The sequence below is a fragment of the Perognathus longimembris genome, chromosome 13 (genome assembly GCF_023159225.1).
Source record: "Perognathus longimembris pacificus isolate PPM17 chromosome 13, ASM2315922v1, whole genome shotgun sequence".
NCBI lineage: Eukaryota > Metazoa > Chordata > Mammalia > Rodentia > Heteromyidae > Perognathus > Perognathus longimembris.
Genome location: NC_063173.1, coordinates 16,819,047 through 16,831,071, shown reverse-complemented (window position 1 = coordinate 16,831,071; position 12,025 = coordinate 16,819,047). Strand labels below are relative to the sequence as shown.

Sequence of the window (12,025 nt, the reverse complement as noted above, 5' to 3'; positions counted from 1 at the left end):
GAGGTTCAGAGTTAGCCCAGGCAGGAAAGTCTATGAGACTATCTCCAATTAATCAACAAAAAGCTGGAAGTGAGCCAGGTGTTGGTGGCTCAAGCCTGTAATCTTACTCAAGAGGCTGAGAGCTGAGGATCGAGGTTCTAAGCCACCCCAGGCAGGAAAGTCCATGAGACTCACCTCTCCACTTAACCACCAGAAAACTGGAAGTAGCACTGTAGTTCAAAGTGATAGCATGCTATCCTTGAGCAAAAAAAGAGCTCAGAAACAGTGCCCAGACTCTCAGTTCAAGCCCCAGTACTAGAATGCCCATGGGCTCGCGCACATGCACACAGACACAGACGCAGCGAATAATAATCATGTCTCCGGCAATGACGTTGCAACTGGTTTGGGCCCAGCTCATGCTGACCTTTAAGCAAAAGCCTTCTGTGATATCTATACTGTTTTCTAGTTCTGCAAGTCTCCACAAGAGATAGCAAACAACCCTAAATCAGGTTTTGCTTTGTGTTATTGGAGGCCCTAGTATCCTAGGATGGAACCGTGAGGAAACAGCGGAGGTACTTCTAGCTGTGACCTTTCCCAGGATCGGGGCAACTTGAGGCCTGTTGTTAATCTGGGCTGCTCTGTAGTGAGAGAGGCTGCCCTTTGGGGTAGGGGCATATCGGTATAAGTTCCAAGCTGTAGTATAGGCTCTAGAAGAATTTAGGCTGGGTAGTTAGAGTGTGGGGCTCAGGGGATAGAGCACCTACATAAGCATGAAGCTCTAAGCTGTAACCCAGTCCATTCAAGAAGAAGAGGAAATGAAGGAGGAAGAGGAGGAGAAGGAATTTAGAAACAACTTTGAGTTCAGAAATTTCAGTCAGTGTTAGTTATGATTATAACCCACTCTTCTGGTTGTGTCATCCTCTTAAAAAATGAGAATGTAAGACTGCAGAAATACCTTGGATTTTGGAATCCTACTGAACTGGGTTCAAATCTAAGCCCTAACTACTTAACCCAATAGATCTCAGAAATTTCAGGACATATTCCTGTGCCCTCTAAAATCTTAGTGACCTCATCCATAAGGTTACAATAATAATAGCACTTATTCACAGTATTCAGAGGCACTAGGAGGATTAAATGAGACCATCTATGTGGGTGCAAGCTTGGCATGGTGGCTGGTATAAGCCATTGGATACATTTTGGCCCCTTCCCGTGGTAGATCAAGACCTCTAGAATCTTCAGGTAGATGCATGTACAGCTCTCCCCGGGGCTTCTCAGGGTTTGGCCAATACTGCCTGGTGGGCGACTAGGGGCATTTTCAGGCTCTTTTATTGAAATCATATCAGCTTTCACAGCCCCTTCTGCCGGGTCTCAAGTAGGCAAATTGGCCCCGCAGTGCTTAGGCTGAGCATTATGCTTGGCATACTCAGGTCTAGCCACACGTGGTGGTAGATGTTTAGTTCACTCAGAGCTAGTGTTCTGATAGGATAGGTTGACTAGGACACAGGCTACGCCCCTGGGTAGTGACTAGCATGAATGAAGCAGGGGTTTCCTACACTGTTACACACAGGGCCAGTAACAGACGTGGACAGAGAGACAAAGAAATAGGATCCTCTCTGTAGCCTTCTTGAACGTGGATTTTTCTTGCTTCAGCCTCCTAAGTGCTGACATGCTGGAATTACAGGCATGTGCCACCACTCTTGGTTCCATTCCATTGTATTTGTTTGTTTGTTCATGGTACTGGGACTTGAATTCAAGGCCTCATACTCTTCACCTGGCTTTTTACCTTCACTGGTACTCTAGCACTTGAGCCAACGCTCACTTGCCCCATTTATTTTTAATGTCAGACTGTTGTGGGGATAAAATGAACATGTGATTATATAATGCTGTTCTTAATTTTAAAGTATTTGTGTCTTTAATAGCATCTTTAGAAATTACTTACATATTAACCATACCCAGAAGACTTAAAGTCCTTTTAAGCATCCATTTTTTCCCCCCTTCTAATTCCCACCATGTCAGTGGATCATTGGGGGAGGCGCAGTATTTACATTAAGTTGCCGAGCAGACTCAGGACTGCTGACAGGTTCTGCAGCTTCTATTTGGAATACACGCCTACGTGTTTCTAAATGTTTTCAGAAATGGCTCTTCCTTCAGTGTCCTGGCATGCAGGCCATCAAAACATACTACTTGGTATTTGTAAATAATCTATGCTTCAGATCTTCCCTTTAAAAGTATCTCCCAGCCTCCCTCATAAGTCTTCACTTCCTTCCTGCCACATTTCCACTTTTCCCCCTTCCTGGGAACCTGGCTTTTTGGCATGGAGCCACAGACCTCTGCAGCTAGCTACACCCTTCTCTTAGAGACCACCCCTGAGCTCTAGACAGTATTTAGACATTGTGATCCCGTAGTTCCCCTGGCTGGCTTCACCTCCAGCCACAGTCTGGGTGTATTATTTGGGGAGGGTAAGGCAGATCACTGGTTCATTGAGGAAGTTATTGTTAGTGAACTCTGAGAAGTCTGGTCGCCTAGATGCCAAGCTCTGTGCTCGACACTGCGAAACAGCCATTCTCTCTCCAAGACATTGACAACGTGGATTGATTATCTTGGCACCTGAATGTTGTAGTGAGTTTTCAATAGGTGTTTGTTCAACAGAATCTTTTCATTTTAATTTTTTAACCCATGTTAGAAAGAGTATGGCCAGAGGTTTGGCTAGGGAGGGCACGGGTGCTGGGCCTTACAAAGCTGGGTCTTTGACAACTTGGCAGCTTTGGGAACCTCCACTTTATCCCATGAAGACAGTGGAACCTGAGGGTACTAGGAGGCCCTTGAATCTAGTTTGGGGGGATGGAGGAGCTCTAGGGGCCTAGGAAACTGGTATGGGTAGGCAGATGGGCCCCCTGGGAACTGTCCAGGTGTGTTTGTGTAAGGCAGTCTTGATTTGGTTAGAGCTCTAGGAGGAAGAAACCCCAGCCTTTCTCATTTGATCACTTTCTTTATTGTGTCTTAGGCTCCTGAGGCAGATTCCCCTTTCCCCTTGTTGATGAGCTTCACTGTTACCCACCAGATCCACCTTCCTCCCAGGCTGCTCCTGCTCCAGCTCTGGGGGCTGGAGGTGGGGATGGGGGGGATTATCAGAGAATTCCAGAGGTGAGGCTTTGTCATGTTGGTGCTGATAACCTAGAAGCAGTCATGCTTAGACTGGATTCTGCTGCCTTGTTGGGGTGAGCTTGGCTACTTGTTGCTCTCAAATTTCCTTTGCACAATAAGACCTGGCAGGCGGAGGGGGCTCTTCACAGAAGACCTGAACATTTCTTCTGCAGCTTCTTCACTCTGAGACTCTAGCCACCTGGGTTACTGTAACTTGAAAATATAAGATGTCAGTTTCATGCTTAAGAACCTTGCTTCTTGTGGTCGATGCAGAAAACTTGAGTATCTGTAAGACTGTGGAACCTGTCCAGAGAGAGGACAGAGGCTTCTGTGTTGCCAGAGCCTGGAACACTTGCCTGGCACGTAGATGACATTCCTCTTTGTGGATCATTCAAGGCTTTGTTTGTGGAGCTGTTCAAGTTCTGTAGCTTCCTAGAGGGCTGTCTTAGTTTTAGACTCTCTTCTCATGAAGGCTGTAGGTTCTTAGAAAGACAAGAGCTAAAAAGAGAGCTTAGAACCCATTCAATCTAATTAAGTTGCCTTCTCCATTGGGAATTGAGGCACAAGGAGGTGATTTTCCCCAAGGATATTAAGCTAATAGGAAGAAGAACTCAAGCCCACCTCCTATGATCCTTTGTTACTTCACTATACCACCACAGCCATGTCCCTATAAGCAATACTGGCATCTTCTTGTTCAAAAACTATAGTGCTTCAGTGCCTGTCCTGTTAAAGCCATGGCATACCACCCCACAGAGAACCAACAGCCTCAGGTTTGGTTACGAAGCTTCCCATGATCTAGCCCTGGTCTTTGTAACATTACCTTTTGCCACCCTCTATACAACCTTACGTTTCTGCCAGCCCAAATATGGATGCTATTTCTTCTCCTGGTGCTTTCCTTGATCACTGAGCTAGGATGGACCCTTTCCCTCTGTGTTTACTCTTAAGATCCTTGGTTTGAGCCTCTAAATGTCATTTATCATAAAGGACCTCAGAGGGTAGCTGTTAGTGTGAATTTTTCTTCCTCTCAGAACCCTGGAGGCCCAACACATACTCTGTTAGGATGTTAGTTTTGGGAGGGAGCTTGAGATTCATCTGACTCAGTTACTTAAGTTACATGTGAGAATGCTAAAGCCCACACAGCTAATTGGCACCGAAGCTGTAATTTCAGCTCACATCTGCAGGTTTCTATGCTAAGAGAGGTTTCCATTTGTGATTATGGTGGAAATGAGAGATGTCATGAGGTCCCCCTGCTGAAGTGGATACACCTTTGGACCCTGTGCCTTAGATTTCTGGGAGAGTGTAAGAGGTTAGAGAGAAGAAAATCTCTGCAAGTAGCAGCTGTGGATAAAAGAGTGTTTCAGTGCCTGTCCTGTTACAGCCGTGGCATGCCATCCCACAGAGAACCTACAGCCTCAGGCCCATCACCTGAGGTGCTTCCTAGAGTCCAGCCATGATAGCCTGATTCTTTATGACTATTACAGATGACCTCAAACTTAATAACTTAAAACAATAAGTCTTTTATTTTGCTTATAAATTATAATTTGTCTCTGTTCTTGCCTATTACTTTAGGTTGTTTTGAAGGTTAGAGACTAGACTCTAGAATCATCTGAAGGCTCACACATATGACAGTTGATCCTGGCAGTCCACTGGGATCTCAGCTTGGGATTACTTGTGTACTTAACTTTTCTACAACATTTGGCCCTGTGCTTTTACAACGTGGCTTGGGTACCAAGAGTAAGTACTCCAAGAGAGCAAAGCAGATATACATGGCATTTTTATGACTTGGCCTTAGAAATGACATAGTATCTTTTCTTTTTCTCTTGATGTGCTGGGTTTGGAATCCAGGGCCTTGTGCATGCTAAACAAGTATTCTACCAGCCACATCCTCAGCCTGATTAGTGTCTTTTCTGTTGAACTGCATTCATTAAGGTATAACAGAGGGTTGCCTGTGTTCAAGGAGAGGAAAAATAGTGTTGATTACTCATTATGTCAAAAATATATGGGATGGGAGTACATTGTGATTGCTGTCTTTGGAAAAAAAGTCACAATTCTCATTCTTCCCACACACAAAACATAATCTAGCTCTCAAGTTCAGGCCTTATCCTATCAATGGCATAATAAATTACCAATGGGATTAGCTCACAGACTTGGTTCTTGCCATCCGAATCATGTTCAGGAAAATGAGGATTTCACTGTATGTTGCTTCTTAAGTACTATCCCTCTTGCTAAGAGGATCTGTAAACTAAAGAGAATAAAATATATTTACATTTATCATCCAGAATACACTGGTGGGATTGGGCAAGGGTAACCACTCTAGATGCTTTTCGGATAGGGAAAAACAAGACACCTATCAGATGCTATAATTCTTATATGTTTATTGCTAATTCCTTGATTAGATCTTCTTCTGCTAACTAGATGTCATTTACATTGTTTCTGCTTCCATCCTTTTGGCTTTTAGGTCTTCCTTCTTGAGTTATCTTTCTTTTTTTTTTTAATAGCACATTCTTACAGGTGAATAGTTTTCTCCATTTGTTTACTGTATACCTATAGTATACCAAAGGTCCAAAGACTTCCTTTCATTTTCTAGTGTCCAAGCTGATGTATTTCCTTTAAGAGCTTTATGGGTTTCCTGTGAATCACAAAGCACACATACACATCACAGGAGGAGAGTGCCTCCCTACTTGGGATTTGGTTTACGTTTTTTTGTGTGTTTTTTTTGGTAGGTTATAGGGCTTTAACTCAGGCCTGGATGCTGACCCTGAGACTCTTTGTGCTCAAGGCGCCATTTCCAGTTTTTGAGTGGTTTATTGGAGATGAATCTAGTCTCCCTGATATTTTTCTGCACAGGTTAGCTGGCTTCAAAATGCAATCCTAAGATCTCAGCCTACTGAGTAGCTAGGATTATAGGTGTGAGCTATCGGTGTTCGGTGCTGGGCTTGCTTTGGGTTTCTTGAGAGACTGCTGTGGAACAATGGTTTGTACGATTCTTAAAAACCTTATTGTCCACAGAGAGTATCTACAAGACTGACTCTTGAGATACTTAGAAGGCATTTTTGTCTGTCTATGTAAGGTTGTATGAGGCAATGCTTTAAATCATTTTGGGAATTTAAGAAATTTTCAGTTCTACTTCAAAAGTTTTAAACATTTATTGAGAGATAATGTATAATCAACTGTGCAATATAAAGTGTACAGGCAGATGAGTTTTCTCTCCCCTACCAATGTGTAAAAAAATGTATATAGATTCAATAAAACCATCACAATCTGGCAGCCATTTCTAAATAATAATAATTCTTTTTCCTGTCCTGAGAGACTGGGAATTAAGTATTGCTTAATTTGTGACCCAGCAAGTCCTTTCTCATTTATGTTCTTCGAATGTTGCTTGAAAATTGAGTAGTTGGTTTCTAGCTCACTTCTTTTCCTCTATCAGTTTGAAGAAGTCAGGTAGTACTTTTTGTGCTTTCTTTGTAGATTTCCTTAGCTAGTTTTTCAAATTTATTAGCTCTGCTTTCTAGTTTCCATATTACCACAGGTGACAGAATCACCAAACTTTTCAACACTATAAGGGTCTCCTTTCCTCCAGCCCCCCCACTTTTTTCTTTTTGTGGCAGTACTGGGGTTTGAACACAGGCTTTGTGCTTATTACTAAGCTGGCGTGACCATTGAGCCATGCCTCCAGCCTTGTTTTTCACTGGTAATCTTTTGGATGGAATTTTATTTCCTGCCTAGGCATGCATCTGAACCATGATCCACGGCATGATCCATCTACTTTTATGTTTCCCATTGTAGCTGGGGTCATAGGCATGATCCTAGCTTCCTGCCATGGAGATGGGTTCTTGCAGGCTTTTCTTCCTGGGCTTTCCAGGCACTGAGCTCTTCCCAGTCAGCCTCCCATGTAGCTTAGAATGGCTGGCATGAGCCAGTATTATCCAGCTGTGGTGGTTTGAGAAAGAGTCTTTTTTTTTTTCTTTTTTGCCAGTCTTGGGCCTTGAACTCAGGGCCTGAGCATTGTCCCTGGCTTCTTTCTACCCAAGGCTTGCACTCTACCACTTGAGCCACAGCGCCACTTCTGGCTTTTTCTTTGTATGTAGTGCTGAGGAATTGAACCCAGGGCTTCATGTATATGAGGCAAGCACTCTACCACTAGGCCATATTCCCAGCCTGAGAGAAAGAGTCTTGTGAACTTTCCTGCCCTGGCTGGCCTTGAACCTCAGTTCTCTCATTCTCAGCCTCCCCAAGTAGCTAGGGTTACAAATGTGAGCCACATCGGCACCTTAGCTTTCTCCAGGTTTTAATATCATTTTCCTTACTTGCCTTTAAGTCCCTATTGACAGTCTAAAAGTCAGTATCTTAGAATTTTGTCTCTGTAGCACTCCATTTACAGGTTATATAGTTATCTTTTGTTCCAGTTATCTAATGACAAATAATCACCCCCTGATTTAATGATATAAAGCAAGCATTTCTCATGTCCTTGAGCTCAACCGGTTAGAACTTCAGCCTGCTCCACTGTGTTAGAAACCTGCTAAGTCTTAGGATGATTTAAAGGCCAAGGCCTAGCTATGACCTGGTGGGGTCTTAACTCAAAAAGCTACAGGATGATACTGGCTATTGCTGGAACCTCTCTGTGATCTTTGAGCCCAAATGCCTACAGATGCCTCTCCATTTGGCCTGGCTTTGCTCTTGGCATAAGGGAAAGGAATTAGAAGGTGCTAGTTTCTTGAGGTCTGAATCTGAGAAGTGGCACAGTACTATTTCTAATATATGCTATTGGCCAAGCAGTGAAAGAGCTCAGATTCCAGATGAGGGTCATGCCAGAGAACTGTGTATGTTCTAGAACCTTCACAACTGCCTTTGGCATGATTTCCTAGAACTGGATTGCTGTCTTTTTTGGCTTTGCATTACTCCTGACCCTCCTTAGGCAGCAGTGTATTTTGTCCTGGGCTAGGGCATTAGAGATTTTTCCCATGCGGCCTATCGGGCTCACACAAGGCTTCTGTGTTGTAAATACCCTCTCTATGCTCCTTGCTGCTGCCCTTGGAGGGCTTGAGATTTCCAGCAGAGAATGAGCTCCCTAGTTCACTTTGTGCTTCATTAGAAATGAGCTGGGGAAGACACAGATAGGGCTTTGTTAGGTTCTTTGATAGATGTGCTTTCCGAAGGTGAGAAGGCCATTTAGTTTATGCGTGGGCTCCAGCTGATTTTCTTTCTTTCTTTTTTTATTGTAAAGTTGATGTACTGGGGGGTTACTGTTACATAGGAAGTGAGTACTTGTACTCACTTGTTCAGTTGTAAAGTTCATTTCCAACATAGTGTCCTCTGAGGATCACTGTTGCATTGGTTCACCCTTTGTCTTTTGTCTCACCATTTATCTGATTCCCCTTCCCCTTCCCAAATCAGATAAACTTATGTACAATACAAAGGGTACCAAAATAATAAAAAAACAAAACAGTGACAACAGGGGGTAAGCCAAAGGAGGGCGGGGAAACAAAAAAGATTTTCTGCTTAGCTTGACAAGATGTGATTGACCACATTATCCATGGTGACTTACATATAGTCCACTTGGAGGCTGAAACTGCCCTGGACTCTTCTGGGGGCTCCTTAGCCATGTTTCTTGAGATTCCTTGTGCTAGTTTCTTGAAGTCTGAAACCCGTTGGCTTTTTATCAGAACAACTCTGGTGTGTGATGTCAACAGAAGTTATTAGGCAAACCCCTTCTCTGAACTGGGAACAAATTCCTGATCTTGCTGGTAGGACTCAGCCTGCCTTCCTCTTACCTTAGCCACTAGTCAAGATAGTATAGTGAGGATGCCATTTTCAGAGCCAGGACGGTCACTGAGAAGAGAATGCTAATGTTTGCAAAATGTACGGGGCCCACTTTAGCTGAGCAGCCCTGGAAGGGTGAGACAGTGTTGTTTTGAAGCTGGCAAGGCACCTAACTTAAGGACTGAAGGAAGCTCTTGAAGCCAGACCTCTGCAGACAGGCTTACTTCTGAGCACTTAAGGCATACCTTAGTGCCTCTGTATAATTGTCTGGACTGCTGGTACTGAGCTCTAAATAGCTCCCAAGTTGGTTCCTTTGTAATACTAATAGATGTAGTACACTTCCTTGTAATAAGAAAAAGGGAAAGAAAGAAAAAGAAGCAGCTTTGAGTTTAGAATTGATTTGTTGTCCAGGGCTGCGAATAACAATCGCATGGTGCACTTCCTAATAGGTGACATCCTTGTGCATAATCTTTTTTACTGTGTTATTTGGGAGGCCCGGGGCCCTGACTAACCTCATGTTCGGGTCCTGGTCATTTCTTACTTGACCTCTCGATTTCTGTCTGTGCATGTGCAAAGGTGTACGTGTTACTTTCTCTTTAAATTTGTTCTCTTTCTGTGCCTAGTTCATACCTTTGGTGTCCTACTTTCTTATAAATTTGTCTGTGTGTGTATGTAATCTCCTGTTTTCTTTTAAATTTCTTTATACTCCCCCTCCTTTTTATTTTAACCTGTTAATTCGATTCCCTACCTCATGAAAATGTTGCTTTTGGCTATGGTTGTATGCTGTGGTGTTGGCATCTGCAGCTGCTGAGCAACAAAACTGGCAGCTGCTGACAAGTTGTGGCACCCCAGCTACCAGCTGCACCTCGGCTGTCTCCCCACCCCCCACATGCCAGGGACAGGCTCTGGGATGGTAGAACAGAGTGAGGAAAACAAGCACAGCTTCGGCTGGCTGCTAGCAGCTTTGTATATACTTAGGTTTTCTAGCTCTTTTACTGGTATGAAATTATTTATGGTGTGTACTTTTCAAATTGACTTCATCTTAGTCACACAGTTGGTATCTACGGAGACTCAGAGTGTTTCCCCTGTTTCCTAAAGAACTTGATGTTCAGGGAATAGAGATGACTTGCCCACAAGAATACCTAGGAGGAGACAGAATTAGGACCCAGATCTCTAGACTCTTGGTCTGCTGTACAATGTTTCCCTTATGGAAGAGGGCTTTGGGGGCTGAGAGTCTTGCTGGCTAGGTTTGTTGTTTTTGGCAGCACTGAGGTTTGAACTCAGGGCTTCATGCTTGCTAGGCAGGTATTCTACACTTGAGCCAATTCTTTCTGGTTTGGTTATCTTTCAGGAAGGGTCTTTCAAAAAGAGCACTTTTCGCCTGGGCTAGCCTTAGATTTTGAACCTCCTACCTATACTTCCTGTGTAGTTAGGATTATAGACATGTACTACCTTGGCTGACTTATTTGTTGAAATGGGGGTCTTACTAACTTTTGGCCTAAGCTGCCTTTGAACCAATATCCTCCTAATCTCTTTCCTAAATAGCTGAGATTACAGGTATGTACTAGCATGCCTGCTAAAATAGTTCATGTACCTTTCTGTTGTTATAATTCAGATCATATAGCACAAAGACTGACAAGGAAATCTGTAGGCAGTGCCCTGGACTGCCATAAAGGAAAATTAGGTTCTCATTCATTCAACCCAAGCCAATTAATTACTACTCAGTTTTAGGTGCAAAGTGCAGGGGATATGACTGTTAATGTGACACTCCCAGTGTCTTCAACTAGGTTCATTCATAGTCTTGTTAAGAAGATAGGCAAAGAAATGGTATTATGGGTTATACTCCATAACAGACATTGTTCTAAGCACAGTGGAGGCATCTGGAATTGACCGTATTAGGAAGGAGCTAGGTGTTTGCTATGCCTGTGGTTGGAGTACGGATTAGTGTGGCGAGAGAGAGAGAGAGAGAGAGAGAGAGAGAGAGAGAGAGAGAGAGAGAGAGAGAGAGAGAGAGAGCATGCGATGAGGAGGGGAAGAGCAGGCAGGGTTCAGATCATGGGGGTTTGTCAGCCATGCCTATGATCTTGTGTTTTGTTCTGCAGAAAATGGAGAGTTAAGATGTTTGCATTTTATAAAGATGAGAGGATGGTTAAGACTGAAGGTAGAAGGCTACAGACATGACCAAATGGTAGAGCCTAGCAAGACTGAAGGTATAGAAGAGCGTTTGCCTGCAGAAAGATAAGATCTGAATCGAGGCAGTAGCAGTAGGAACGGTGAAGAGGGACAGATGTGAAGTGAGGGATGTTCGAAGAATTATCAGGGCTTAATCACAAAGTAGTCTATCTAGTGGGAGATGGGGCTGAATCCAGATGTTTGGAGGAGGGGGTAAAATCCTGACCTTTCTCCCATCTATGGAATATACAATGTATTCAGCTGTAAAATCAGGGGCCAAGGATATATCAAGCTGCAGGCAGGGAAAGAGGTCCAATAGCCAGCTCAGGGGGGTGGCAGAGTAACGGTACTGCAGTCTAAGACCAGCCTTTTAGGTGGGTCTTGGGTTCCTCTCTCTGTGCCTATCCAAGGCCTATTTCTATTTGTGTCCTGTCTCTGTCTCACATTGTCAACCCTTTCTGTCTTAGTGGATCTTTCTATTCATTTAAGTATTCTATACCCTCTTTCCTCAGCCTAAATGACCAAGCAGAAATGCTTCTGTTTCCTCACACTCCTTTCCAACTACTACTCCATTTTCTGTTCCCATTTTAGAAAAACAGGGTTAATTAACTCTCCTCCACTTCCATCCTTATCTATTTCCTCTCTTTAACATTGTCTTGAGTTCCTTTTAGACAGGCTTCTCACATTCTTCTCCCCTCCTCTCCTCCTCTGCTCTCAAGGTCACAGTGACCTCCATGTTGTCAAATCTAATACCATTTCTCCATCTTTGTCTTTCTTGGTTGTTGTCAGGCTGAACTCTCTTGCACACTCCCTACTTCTTGGTCTCTCAGGATATCATTCTTGATGGTTTTCTTCCTTACATACTAAATGCTCTTCTCAGTTTCCTTAACTAGTTCCTAACTTATCTTTCCTTTGAAATACTGGAAATTTCAAGACTTGGAAATTTCAATTCTTGGGCTTGTCAGGCAAC

General features: G+C 43.5%; 1 protein-coding gene across 7 annotated transcripts in view; it reads left to right on the top strand.

The window, feature by feature from the left end:
* Positions 1 to 12,025, top strand: part of Dennd2b (DENN domain containing 2B) — a 157,426-nt gene that overhangs the window by 105,235 nt on the left and 40,166 nt on the right. The window lies entirely within an intron of this gene.